Below are 14,606 nucleotides of genomic sequence, written 5' to 3' on the forward strand. Positions count from 1 at the left end.
CAAAGTGGTTAGGATAGATATATAGTTACATTCTCTTAATGAATAGAGGGATTTGTTCTAATGGTGTTTGTAAATAGGATATCAAGTCTGCATCTTGTATAGCAATTAACCACTAGGAAGAATATATGCAATGTGTTAATTGTTGAAACTGTCCTACCAATTTGGTTTGAAACTGTCTCATTGGTATTTGTTTCTCAATAAAATTATGGAAAAAAAAAAAAAGTTGGAGCACTTTGTCCACAAGGTGTGCTTGTGTTTCTGTTTCACGGGAGATGCAGTCAGCATTTGATTCTCCACTTGCTAAAGTGGTTTTACATCAAATGTCCTATTCACCCACCCTCCTGTTAGAGGCCATCCTTAAATTCTCCACCTTGTCAGCAAACACAAGGGGATTAGTGCCACAGCCTGGCCTGGATGTCGAGTTGTAGGTGCTCCCATTGGGTAGCTGCAGCCGCAAAAATGGAGTGGTTTCCATGAGCATCTTTCCCAGCTGACTGACCAGCGCTGCTTCATAGAACGGAAATCCTGAGGCATGCATTTTTCACCCATCCCTGAATGGGGTGTGGGCTGCTGAAGGGGACTGAGTATCCTGGTCTGCTCAGGACTGAGGGATTCTTTGAGCATCGATTTGACTGAAACTGCTGGGTAATGTCTCAGCAAAACACGAGAACTGTTCATCTTCACTATTGCTGGTCCTGCTGACACCCAGATGGAGAATCTTTTCTGAAAGCCATCACAGATTACAATTGCTCAGCAACTGATTAATGAGAAAGGAGAAGAAATATTCTGACCATGGATGTGATGGGGAGAGGTGTGCAAATCATTGCTAACACTCCAGCACGTGAAAACTGGACGTGACCCGCCTCGCATCTCCAAGGCCACCAAGGCATGGGGTGTCAGGTGAGAGGTGACGGCATCATAGTAGACCCACCAAAGTATACTAACTCATGCCAAGCAGTGGACATAGGACGGTTTCAGTAACAGCTGTGTCCCAAATCATAGTGGGAGGAGCTGAGGTGGTGAGAATTGTTCTGGCTGAGTCTCTAAAATCCCCTTCCTCAAACCACATGTGATTCAGGCGATCTGGGTGAGTAAAATGAATAGAAAAGTATGGGATGTTGTGAACAGAAACGCTTATTTTAAATTTTATAGTAAATAAGAGGTCAGGTTGGAAATTAATTTTCTAGAGCAGGACAATCCACTAGCCCTTTAATCTCTTCTTTCCAAATTTGTACCACCTCAGGATTCAAACTAGATGCTCTCTGTGGCCCCTTTGAGGTTTAGACACTGTGATGACTCCAGACTCAGGATAAAGAGAAGGCTGTTTTTAGCAGGACAGTTGGATCAGAAGGCCTTGATTAGATTAGTTCCCAGGGAAGTCCGAAAGGGGTCGCCTGACCAGAAGCAAATGAAGGAGGCTGGGAAGGGTGGGTTTGGCACAGGCTGGATGATGTCCGTGGGAGAGGAGCAACCAGGCTGTCTCCAAAATGATCCCTCAGCAAGTGAGGCCCATAGGGTCATGGGAAGGCAGTTTCCATGTGGGACCAATGGAGCCTTCTGTAGTGCCCCAAAGGCTAGAGCTGGAAAGCGCTGAGTCTCTGACTATGGACTGAACGAGTAAGGATTAGGTTAAGGCAAGAGAGGGCTACAGGGGAGACGAAACAGGAAGTGTCCAGAAGAGAAGACAGGCTGGCCCTGGCCTGGTGCCAAAACTACTGGGATGACTAGGGAATCTCCTGCTTACTCAGAAAGACCAGGGGCTCTAGGGCATAGCACCTGCCTGGTAAGCGCAAGGTTCTGAGTTCAATTCCCACTACCCAAAGAAAAGAAAAAGAAAGATTGAAGTTTTAACTTGTGGGTTTTTTTTTTTTTTGTGTTGTTGTTTTTGGTTTTTTTTTCCTTCCACAGTCCATCTCTGATCTTCCTGATGTGGAAAGTGATGATCTGGGCCGGGGCCGGGGAGATGGCTCAGTGGAATGAGCACTTTCCTGGCAAGCTCAAGGGCCTGAGTTCAATCCCTGGTTCCGCAAAAAAAAAAGGAATGTGGAGAGTGATGATCATGGGACATAAGTATCAAGAAAGTTATAGAGCCCCAGGACAAAGGCTTTCAAAGGGCAGCCTTCACCCGACCATCTTCTAGAAGCCTTGTGCTAAAGGGGACCAAGCAACTGTGTTTTGGGAAACTGGTCTCTTGGGGCTTTGTCCAGAAATATAAGAAGGGAGATGCATGCTGAGGTCAGAGGATGAGAGAAAGATGGGCTTGTGTGTAGAAGTGGCATGAGAGGCCACAGAAGAAATGGTTTATCATGGAAAGAAGGCATATTCTTGCTTTAGCTACTGCCTTCTCCTTTATGAGACAGGGTCTCACTTTGCAGTGCATACTGGCCTTGAACTCACTAATAGCCCAGGCTAGCTTTGAACTTGCCTCAATCCTCCTATGTCAGCCTCTCAAGTGGTGGGATTACAGGTATGCACTACCACACCCACCTGGCTGTAACCTTCTAAGGCTAAAAATTGTCCACTGCAAGGCCTGGGGGACCAAAATCATCAAATCTTATAGCAAGGCCATTTGTTTTATGGGTTAGGGCTAGCCAAATAGCCCAGCAGATTAAAGCACCTGCAAGCAGGTGCAGGGACTGGGGGTTGGATCCACCAGCCAGTGCTGCCCCGCCCCCGCCCCCACCCCCCCAGGCATGCTGAGATGGTGTGCTGAGATTGAGACTGGGTGTGGTGGCACACGTCTGTAATCCCAGGTCTTCGGAGGCTGTAAACAGGCAGATCACTATGAATCCAATCTAGTAGCGAGACCCTGAATACCCTATAGACCCTTCCCTAAAAATACAAAAATACAAAAGAAATGATGGGTTAACTGTATCAGAAAAGCAGACTTGTAAGTTCCCCAGATCTGGTCTTCAAAGCAGGAGCCTCAGCTGTAGGGCTGTTCATTCTTGCCTCCCTGGTGCAGAACAAGGTGCCCTTGGTAAGTACCTGGGATGCAAGCCAGCTAGTTTAGGCGGATGTCCCCTGCAGGTACAGAGAAGCATTCCCAAGATGGAAAGATGGGGGGACGAGAATGTGCTCATTGCTGCGGCCCAGGGGCAGGAAGCTTGAGAAATGTCCAGCAAAAACTGAGTGCAGCTGGGGAGCACTAGCTGAAGACGACCCTCAGGAGCTGGGGTGTGTGTGTGTGTGTGTGTGTGTGTGTGTGTGTGTGTGTGTTGGCAAACGTGCTGGCAGCAATGTCAAGGGGCACCAGTGCATTAAAAATCATTTCCCTTTGAATCAACCCAATGAATATGTGCTATTAGCCTATTGGCTGCTCACCATGTGGAGCGGCCAATGAAAAGGACCCCGCAGAGATCACAGTTTGCTCAGGTACGGTGACGTTCACATCCATGAATGTAATGCAGAGGTCATGGAGGGATAGAAAAGATTTACAACCAGGTGTGATAAAGGGGTAATATTGGAGAATATCAGGGAGAGTTTGCAAGATGATAACCCATCAGACCTAGAAAGGCCTCGTGTGGCTTACATGGGAGCAAAGGAGGGTGATGGACCAGAAGAGGGTGATGCATCGGACCCCAGTGGGAAGCAGGGCACGGTGGGCTTTCTGAAGTGCCCCTTGCCAGCAAGTCTGTAGTGGGAATGAACAGGAGGTGACAGCCCACGGGGGCATGAGGGAAGAGGGTGCTGAGATGCTTATGCTAAATGAGTTACTCAATCACTGATACCTGCTGAAAGTTTTTGGATTGGAAAATATGCCTTGAGGTGAAAACTATGACCAGTGGTAGATTTGTTTGTTTGTTTGTTTTCTATGTTGGTCTTCTGAGGCCTCTAGCAATGCACTCAGCCACATGATCTTCAACACAGGGGCCAAACATGCTTACTGGAAGAAAGATAATCTCTCTAACAAATGGTGCTGGAAAATTTGGCTCTCTACATGCCAAAAACTAAAACTTGACCCAGGTCTATCACCATGCACAAAACTAAAATCAAAATGGATTAAAGAACTGAACATTAAAACAGAAACACTAAATCTCTTAGAAGAGAAAGTAGGAGGATCTCCTGAAGACAGGGTAGGCAAAGAGTTTATGAACAAAAGTCAAATCGCATGGGAAACACTTGAAAGAATTAACAACTGGGACCTGCTCTTACTGAGAAGTTTTTGCACGTCAAAAGAAATTATCAGGGGCTGGGGAAATGGCTCAGTGGAATAAGCACTTGCCTGGCAAGCGCAAGGGCCTGAGTTCAATCCCTGGTTCCACCAAAAAAAAAAAAAAAAAGAAAGAAAGAAAAGAAATTGTCAACAAAGTGAAAAGACAACCCACAAACTTCGAAAAAATCTTAACTAATAAACACTCAGACAAAGGTCTGCTTTCTAGAATTTATAAAGAACTAAAGAACATTAGGGCCCCTAAATTTTTTTTAATTTTATTTATTTATTTGTGTGTGTGTGTGTGTGTGTGGCCAGCTCAGCCCACCAGGGGGCGGGGCTGCCTGGCATGTGGTGCTGGGGGATTGAACCGCGGTCCCTGTGCTTTGCTAAGCTTGTTCTAAGTAGGTGCTTTAGATCACTGAGCCATCTCACCAGCCCCCTAGGGCCCCTAAATTTAAAGACCCAATCCAGAAATGAGCATCTGAGATGAACACACACTTCTCAGAGGAAGAAATTAGAGAATAAATATATGAAAAAATGTTCCTCATCACTAGCCATCCGTGAAATGCAAATTAAAACAACACTGAGATACCATCTCACCCCAGAAAGATTGGCTAACATAAAGAAATCAACCAACAACAAATGTTGGAGAGGCTGTAGGGAAAGAGGAACCCTTTTCCACTGTTGGTGGGAGTGTAGACTGGTGCAACCATTATGGACATCAGCGTGGAGACTCCTTAAAAAACTAGAGGACTGGAAATCCCATTCAAGCCTGCTGTCCCCCTACTGGGAATTTTCCTGGAGGAACTGAAAGCATCATATCATAGTAATATATGCATACCTATGTTTATAGCAGCACAATTTGTGATAGCCAGATGTTGGAAACAACAAAGATGCCCATCACATGTGGAATGGTTGAAAAGATGTGGTACTTTTATGTAGTGGAGTATTACTCAGCTATAAAGAAAGAAGCCTTCATATTTAAGTGGATGCCACTTGAAGATATAAGTGAAATGAACCAGACCCACATCTATTTTGGTCTTCTGTTTTGGCAGTACTAGGGACTGAACCCAGGGCCTTCACCCTGAGCTACAATCCCAGCCCTCCCACCAAGCTGCCCAGGCTGGGGCCACACCTGCTGTCCTCCTGACTCAGCCTCCCGGAGTGTGTACCATTACACCCACTTTGGTAGAATGTCTGGAGAATGGGGACCTGGGCCAGAAAAACCACTTGGAGGGCTCAGTGTGGATGACCTGGAGCCACCCCGTGGCACTGAGGATGGGAAAGCTCTCAGCAGACACCGAGCCCAGGGTGGAGGTTCCCATGGGCACTGGGGGGCTGCCATGCTGAAGCCAGCACACGGGGCAGTGGTGTCATACAGGGGGGCTGTGCAGGAGAAGCAGCTGGCGGGGGAGCAGGAGCCACAGAGCCTTCCGCACCCAGGGAAGGAGAGGATGCTTCCCAGGACCTGCTTCCCCAGGTCTGCATTTCACTCAGGGCAGCGGCTCTGAAGCTCCACTGTGCTCAGGACTCACTTCACGTGTCGGGGACCAAGCACACGGAGAGGGCAGAATCATGCATTTCAATCCAGGGGTCTCGAGGAGGGACTTGCAAAGCAGGGAACTCTACCACATTTGGCAATGGGAGGGCCTTTTCATCATGTTGACACTGTAGCTCAAAGTTACTCTGACAATTTCGTAATTCAGAGTCTGTAAGCCCACCAGCTTCAATCTTTGATCATTTTCCCTTCCTAGTGCTTTGGCCCCATCTGCCTCTTACAGTGAAAGCAGCTTTTGGACAGACAGGCAGACAGACAGACACACACACACACACACACACACACACACACACGCACATAAACACACACACTCCGCTCCCCAGCTGTTAGAAAAGAAGTGATTCTTTCTATACATTGCACCATAGATGAGTTAGCAGCAGAAAGATGGGAATTTGTGCCTGGCTTTGGTGATTCCTAGACAAAGCCAGGGAATATTTGGGGTAGTTTATGTACTCTATGTGGATGCTGGGTATCTGACGTAAAAGCAACAGCCAAAATTCCTCTGGGAGTAGCCCCTGGGAATGTGATGGGTCCACATGACACCTACTCTTTCCTCCTTCCAGCGTGGCCCATTTTCCCCATCATCCTGCTGCACTTCAGCACCAGCTGAAGAAGCTGCTTGCAGCAGACAGGCTCTTAGATGCCATCAAGGCTTAACCTCAGCAGGCAGGTCCCAGCTCAGAGATCAGCAGAGTCCCGTGCAGGGAGCGGGATGGAAATCAAGCTAACGCTTGTGCGGCTGGCTTGGTGCAAATCTAAGGGAGACAAATCTGAGCATGTGCGGCCGTGCCCTGGCACCTCTGCCTAGATGGTTGCTAGGAATACACACCCCAACCCCAGAAGAGCGATAATGGCACAGTATGGTGGGGAGAGTGACTCTAAACTGGATCCTAAAAGGAGGCCAAAGGGAAGGTGCAGAGGATGGGTTAAGTATACTGGGTGGCTTGCTGGGTATGGGTGTGCAGGCCTGTAATCCCAGTATTTGGGAGGCTGAGGCAGGAGGAGTGCCATGAGTTTAAGGCTGGCCTGAAGTACATAGCGAGACCCTGTTTCAAAATCCCCTCAAAACAAAAACAAACGAACAAAAAAGACAAGCCAGGAACAGCATCAGGGAAACTAATTAGAAGAAATCAGACTAGTATAAGAGAAGAAAGATGGATGACAGCACCAAAAATTTGGCTGTGGGTAGTGCATTACACCTGGTATGAAGTCAAGTACTTCCGAAAAGCTCACTGAAAGAGACGATGAATGGTTAAGTTTTTAAAAAAATTTTGTTTGGTTTTGGTTTTTTAAGACAGGGTCTTGCTGAGTCATTCAGGCTGGCCTTGAACTCAGTTTGAGGCCCAGGATGGCCTCAAACTCTTAGTTTGTGGCAATCTTCCTGCTTCAGCCTCCCAAGGGCTGGGATTATGGGAGTGTGACACCACACCTGGCACATACCCCTGCTCTCACTAATGGCTGCATCGTAACACTCAAAATATGCTCCAGGAACTGGTCTAACTGCAGGGAGCCTCACATACTGGATAAATGCTATTCTTCTCATTTTACAGATGGAAAAACTGGGACACAAATGTCAGATAACACAGCCAGTGCCACCCAGTTCTTCAGTGGCAGAGTTGGCATGCAAATTCCTACAGCCTGATGACAAGGCCGAGCTTCTCCCAGAGTGTTCCAGGCCCTCGCCCAGACCAAGCTTTGTGGACACCAAGTCATGCAGGTGGTGCAAGAGAAAAGCCAGGATGGACAGCCAGTTCCTATTTTGGAGCCCGAGCCATCAACTTCATTCCTGGGAAATCAGCAGGAATGGAGAGGGAGAGAAGAGGGAAGGGGAGGGGAGGGAGAGCAAGGGAGGGAGGAGGCAGGGAGGGCAGCAGAGGGGAGGCCCCCATCCTGCAGGTTGAGTTCACTGTGTTGAATTCAGGCAAACACAAAGGAGTGATAGGAGCCCAGCGGGGAGTGCAGATTTCGGGGTGACCCCGGGCGTTCAACTCCTCCCAGACCCTGTTTCCATTTGCAAAGCAAGCCTTCCAGTATCAGCAGAACCACAGAGGTGATCCAGGCCAGACATTCAGGAAGCAGCCTTTCATCTCTGCTCTACCTCTGCTCCGAAGAGGAAGACATATGTGGGGAAATGAGCAATCAGGAGGAAAGGGAAAACATGCCCCGAAAACAGCAAGGCTTAGACGTCACCTCCTCTCATCTCCACACTTACAGTTGTTGCAATGATTAAATAATTAATAAAATTAGGCTCAGTTGGAAATAAAAGTCGACTTTTCCATCAGTCTCTTCCCTCTGTCCGTCCCTCCTTTCCTTTTCTTTTCTCCCCACTAATCCCCCTTTCTCCTTTGTGTCACTGCGGGTTGAAATGAGGGCCTTTGCACTGAGCTACATCCCCAGCCCTTTTATTTTGTTAGTTTGACTCAGGACTTCACACAACAGTCCAGGCGGACTTGAACTTAAGATCTTCCTGCTTCAGCCTCCTTCCATGCTGACATTACAGGTATGTGCCACCATGTCTCTGTTTATTTCTGTCTCTTGCTAGGGATATGCAGTGGACAAGTACTTTATTTAATCCTAAATTTCCTTGCCAGCACCGTGGGAACTAGACTCCCCTTTTAGGCAGTTTCTATGAGAATCAAAGGCAACCATGCATAAGAAATACCCTTGGAAACTAAGTATAGTCCAGCCGTAAGGAAGTCGCATTATTATTTAAAATGCCTTTCTGCCAGGAGAGAACATGGCTATGAGGTCACCCCTTTCCCACAAAGTAAACTGAATTAGGAATCCCAAAGCTGAAGTTGCCTCATGTGTTTAAAGCCATGGATAGTTCTTCCCCTCTCAAATCCAGGGGAGCAGTCATCAGCAACTTCTCCAGAAGCTGCTGCACAGGCTTCTGTCTGCTTTGTAATGCTTGGAGGAGCCATCCACCCCCGGGGAGTACACGGGACCAAGGGTGGTGACTTGGCAGCCTTCAGGGCCCATGGAACTATGAGCCACACCCGAGCTTTGTGAGTGCTGTTCCCTTAAGCAGTTGCTGGAACCATGGGGGGGGGGAAGGACTCCTTTCCCCCCAGGAATGAATGCCAGCTATTCAACTATATAGCTGGTGGAGTACGACCTTAAGTCCAGCACTGGGGAGGCTGAGGCAGGAGGACTGCCACAAGCTAGAGTTTGAGGCCAGCCTCAAACTGGCTCTACACTGAGTCAGGGCCAGCTGGAACTACATAGCAAGACTATGTATCAAAAAGACCATGTAGGGCCAGGGAGATGACTCAGTGGAATAAGCGCTTCCCTGGCAAGCACAGGGGCCTGAGTTCAATCCCTGGTTCCGAGAAAAAAAAAAAAAAAAAAACATGTATCAAAAACTCGAAACACAACACCAAGTGTCCCAAGATACCAAGTCTCTGGGTGCCTCTCAGACCACGTGGCGAGACTGCCAGAGGAAGCCAGGACACAAGAAGCAGGCAGAGCTGCAGTTGCTGAGGACATCACTGGTTCCAGTTGCAAAAGCCCATGCCGGGCCACCGCCCTCTGAGAGGCAGATAGGGACAGCTGATCATCCCCAGCAAGGACCCAATAAGAAGGGCTCCTTAATTCTCCGTTTGCACTCTTGACCCAGCCTGACTTGGGGTCCCTTTGGGCATCTCAGTGTGAGACCCGCTAAGTTCTGGTGTTTGTTTAAGCTACTTCGGGCTGAGTTTCTGACACATGCAATCCTAAAAGCCATAAAACCCTGTCCAAGAATGTGCACATCTAAATAAAAAATGATGGCTGACAAAGCAAAATAAATCAAAGTAGGAAAAGCACTATTTTTAGAATGCGAAAAAATGCGGAAATGAGACTATGCGGGGCTTTCTGAGGTCAAGACAATTTATTTGACAAAGAGGCTCAGCCATACTTAGACAGGAGAAAGAAAGTAGGCGCAAAAGAAAACATTCCTAGGAAGGAGGAAAACACCATACCTCGGCCGCTGGGAAAATCGCGGTCTTGAGCGAGCTAAAAGTCAAACGCCTAAACATGACGCAGCGAGGGCAAGGGAGGCTTTGCTTCCCCAGAGCCCTGCCCGCGGGAGAGGAGACCCCTGAGCTGCCGCAGGGACCACAGGCCTGGCGGCTCCCAGAGATGTGCAGAAACAAAGAGCAGAAAGCACAGCTTGGCCGGCCCGGGGGTGGAGCGCTTGCCCGGCGCACAGAGGCCCTGGGATTGACCCCCAACCCTGCAAACTGAGACAAACCAAGCCAGTCATACTGCTCAGCCAAAGCCGGGGAGCACTGGGGCTCGCTAGTAACCGCCAGAGACTCCTTCTAGCCTCGCGTGCAGCACCTCTTTTTGGTTTTGGGGGTGTAAGTTTTCTGTACCTCCCCCTTTCTGTGGCCATCGGCTTTATCTCTTCACTCCTAAGGTTCTTTCTAGTTCTACCCTAGGTTCTTATTTGTGTTGTATCATTTGCGTAACATGTTCTAGCTTCTTCTAAAAGAATAGAATTCTAGCAAGCTTTCGTTTTCTTTAGGGTTTGAATTGGATGTTTCCTTTTTCTTTTAGTTGCTTTGCTTGGAAATTGCCCTGTATATTTTTCTACTGCTCATGTTTATATGATTTTACCCCCTGAGGAACGTAGGCCCTTCACACTGGGCTATAGCCCCACCCCTTTCTATTTTTATTTATTTATTTGCTGTGTTTATTTATTTATTTTGGTGGAACCAGGGATTGAACTCAGGCCCTTGCACATGCCAGGGAAGTGCTTATTCTACTGAGCCATCTCCCCAGTCCCTAATTTTTTTTTTTTTTAAGGCAAGGTGTCATTCACTTACATAGTTGTCCAGACTGGGTTTGGACTAGAGATCCTCCTGCTTCAGCCTCCCAGAGTGCTGGAGTTAAAGGCACACAGAACCAGAGCTGCCTAGGAGATTTTTGTTTTTTCCAAATTTTTAGGAGGATAAGGTCATAGGATATTTCTAATTTTGTGGCATCCCAACTTGTGACAGAAATGCACTCTGGGGGGAAAAAATGCAAGCAGCAGCCGAGCGGTACTGTGCAGTTCAGCTTGGCCGCCAATACCCTTTGCACTCAGTTCCTCTGATTTTAGGCAGTGTCCACTTCGTCTGCTGTATCGCTTGTTAGCGAGTGTAGTTCTCACCTTCAGAGGCCTGTCACTCTCAGGCAGGTTTTGGTGAGGGACCCTTCGATTCTGAGGTAGCCAGGAGAAGGTCACTCGGGGAGAAGGTCACTCAGAGGAAGAAGATGCTACTAGCACTCATGCATTTTTAAAAACCCATCATCAGGTATTAACAGAACATTTCCTCTTAGAAATGGACACAGGAAATGAAACAGTGGACGAAAGGTCATCTCCGAGCCAGGCGTGGTGGCACAGCCACGTGATCCCTGCACTCAGGAAGCAGGAGGATTGCTGTAAGTTTGAGGCCAGCTTGGACTATATAGTGAGTCCAAGACCAGCTTGATCTCCATTTTTTGAATCTGCTTCAAAAAACTCCTCCAACTCCCAGCTCTTGGGAGGCTGAGGCAACCAACTAAACAAACAAACAAACAAACAACCCCAAGCTGGGCATAGTGGCACACGCCTATAATCCCAGCACTGCCTGTAATCCTAGCTCTTGGAAGACTGAGGCAGGAGTTTGAGGCCAGCCTGAGCTATGAACTGAGTTCAAGGCCAGCCAGGAGGGCAGAGAGACCTTGTCTCAAAAAAGAAAAAAAAAAGGTAAAATAAAAATAAAGGCTGTCAGTTAACAAAAGATGGGGCGTGTGATGATTGGCTCCTGCCTTCACCTTGGAAAGCCCGGCCCGCAAGCAGGATATCCTCCCTTTGGGACCAGGTATTGCCAAGAAACTAAAAAAAGGGGCTGAAATCCCAGGAAATGGGCCTTGTCCTGGAATTGTCCCCAGGGAACCGGCCTGGCGCGCCTGCTGCCTGGGGGCCCTCTTGCTTCCTCCCTGAGATCTGAGAGCAGAGATCGACCTGCAACCTCTTCAAGGGCATCAGGCAGGCAGACCCACAGCCCAGCTGCCTCCCTTGATGGGTCAGGGAGGGACTTCCAGCCCGGGCCCCGCCTGCAGCTGGGGAGCAGGCGTGAGTGTGCACGGCCTGCCTTCTTGGGGGTCCCACTATTTCTCTGAGTGGGAAAAGATGACAGGCTGTGTCACAAACCGACAGCCAAAAATGTGTTCCCTCCTATATTGGATCAGCTTTCCTCCTTCTTTCCTCCCCTCCCTCCTCCCTCCCCAGCTCTGATCTTTTCTTCTTCTCCTTCCTTTGTCTTTTTATTTTTTCATTTCAAGATGAAGACTCCAGGGCTGGAGAGATGGCTCAGTGGTCTAAAGCACCTACTTGGAACAAGCTTGACAAAGCACAGGGACCGCTGTTCAATCCCCCAGCACCACATGCCAGCCAGCCGCGCCCCCTGGTGGGCTCAGCTGGCCACAGACACACACACACACACACACACACACACACACACACACACACACTAAATGTTAAAATAAAAAATAAAAAAAAATTTTAAGATGAAGACTCCACATTGCCCAGGCTTGCCCTGAACTAGACTCAAGAAATCCTCCTGCCTCAGCCTCCCAACTAGCCAGGAACATAAGTACGGGCTTTAGGTATCATTATTCATTTCCCATCATGTCCATTTGACAAGACTAAGAAAGAGAAAGTGTGATTTAGGAGACCAGGAGGAGGCTTCTTTCGCCCTTGATTTTCCTATGCTGATTTAACTGGACTAAAGGAGTCCTTCTTGGCACACTAATCACTGATGTTGACCACCAACAAAAGCCATGATTTTATTTATTTCAAAAGTGACAAGCTAGGGGCTGGTAAGATGGCTCAGTGGTCTAAAGCACCTACTTAGAACAAGCTTAGCAAAGCACAGGGACCACGGTTCAATCCCCCAGCACCACATGCCAGCCAGCCCTGCCCCCTGGTGGGCTGAGCTGGCCACACACACACACACACACACACACACATAAATAAATAAAAAAATTTTTTAAAAAGTGACAAGCTAGACTTTGGCTGGATTACAAAGTGCCTTTACCACACTATAACCTATGGCAATTCGTGGCCTCCAGCACACATGAAAGAATTTGAAGGCAACAGTGGAAATTGAAAGGGAATAAGGGGGCTGGGGAGATGGCTAAAGGGACTAAAGTGCCTGCTTAGGCAAGCTTAGGCAAATGCAGGGACCACAGTTCAATCCCCAGCACCACATGCCACACCAGCCCTGCCCCCAGGGCAGGCTGAGCTGGCCACACCAAAAAAAAAAAAAAAGATTTCATTAAAAAAAAAAAAAGGTGGGGGAGCCGGGGAGATGGCTCAGTGGAATAAACGCTTCCCTGGCAAGCACAAGGGTCTGAGTTCAATCCCCGGTTCTGCCAAAAAAAAAAAAAAAAAAGAGAGAATAAGGAATTAAATGTAAGCAACAGCCTCCCAGACCTAACGCCCCCAGTGATGGAAAGACAAATGGGGAAGCTGGTGGGTCACAAGGCCAGTTGCCTGGTCCTGGGACCAAACAGTATTTTCTAGAGGACATGGGCCCGGGTATTGGCCTGCAGGCCCTGCCTACACCCCAGCGCTCGATGGCATTTCCAGCTTGGCAGCCCCCCAACATCCAGAACAATGATCGCTTTTCTCTGTGATGATAATGCTGTCTCGTTCATTAGAGACCATTTTGTATTTTTCATTGAGTTCAAACCACGCTGCTCCTTTCCAAAGAAATCCTGTCATGATTTACATAGTAAATAATAATAATAATGATCCATCTGAGAAATGCGTAAAGATAGAAATATTTTGGTGAGAAAGAAGTTTTTCCTAGAGCTTCATTTATCAGAACTAATATCTATCTATCTATCTATCTATCTATCTATCTATCTATCATCTATTTTTATTGTCATTTTGATTTTTGAGTAGCTCAGTGGCCTCGAACTCACAGCAGTCCTCCTGCCTCAACTTCCCAGGTGCTGAGGTTACAGGTATGCACCACCATGCCCCAGTAACATGTGTTTTTTAAAGAAAACATATTATATGACACATGCATGAATCCAAGTGCTTCTTAGCATACTAGGTCTCCTGGAGACAGGTGTGAAGTGGTAGTAAAGCCTCAAACTTTGCTATTCACTCCTCCCTCCCTCAGCTGGTGCATATTTATTGAGCATTTACTATGTGTTTGCAGCCCAGCGGATGTAGCTGTTGACAAGATAGAAAATGACCTCAATTTCATGGGCTTAGCAGAGAACACCAACTACAAATCCATGCAAATTTCAGTAAATGGAACTATTCCATTTACGGACTGACTCCTTGTTTTTCTGGGTTTTTGAGACAGGCTCTGCCTATGTAGTCCCGGATGGCCTCCAACTCACTATGTAACCTTGAACTTGCGTGATCCTCCTGCCTCAGCCTACGAGTATTGGGATTGTGGGTGTGCACCGTTATGATTGGCATGATCAGCTCTTAGTGCTGCCAATCACTGAGAGGTGAGATTCGACTGTGAGGAGAGGCTGCGAGGTTGTAGAGCCGGGCAAGAAGGCAAAAGAGCTGGGCGCAGGATGGGGAGTGGGAGGGGAATCCCAGGCGTGAGCTCAGAAATATCTGCCGCAGTCATGTCTATGAAAGGACCCAGGCAAAAAGACATGACAAGAAAACACAGAGGGTGCTGTTCGGGAGTGTGCTATCCCAGGAAGAACAGCATTCTGTGCACTGAAAGGATGAGGGCCAGAACTACATTTTTCGTGTTTATCTTATACTTCTGATTTTAAAACAATGACACTTTCTTCAAATATAGTCACAGCCTGGACAACGCGATCCAAAGGCCCCTGACTTTCTCCTACAGAATGGAGACAACACACATCCTCCCGAGCATTGAACCATCCCTGGACGACCTA

At 47.8% G+C, this 14,606-nt stretch overlaps 1 protein-coding gene across 2 annotated transcripts in view; it reads right to left on the reverse strand.

Moving 5' to 3' along the window:
• Gcnt2 (glucosaminyl (N-acetyl) transferase 2, I-branching enzyme (I blood group)) overlaps positions 1-14,606 on the reverse strand; it is a 93,154-nt gene that overhangs the window by 54,964 nt on the left and 23,584 nt on the right. The gene's annotated exons all lie outside the window — the stretch shown is intronic.

Source organism: Octodon degus, unplaced genomic scaffold (assembly GCF_000260255.1).
Source record: "Octodon degus isolate 3935 unplaced genomic scaffold, OctDeg1.0 scaffold00023, whole genome shotgun sequence".
In the NCBI taxonomy this organism is placed as follows: Eukaryota; Metazoa; Chordata; class Mammalia; order Rodentia; family Octodontidae; genus Octodon; species Octodon degus.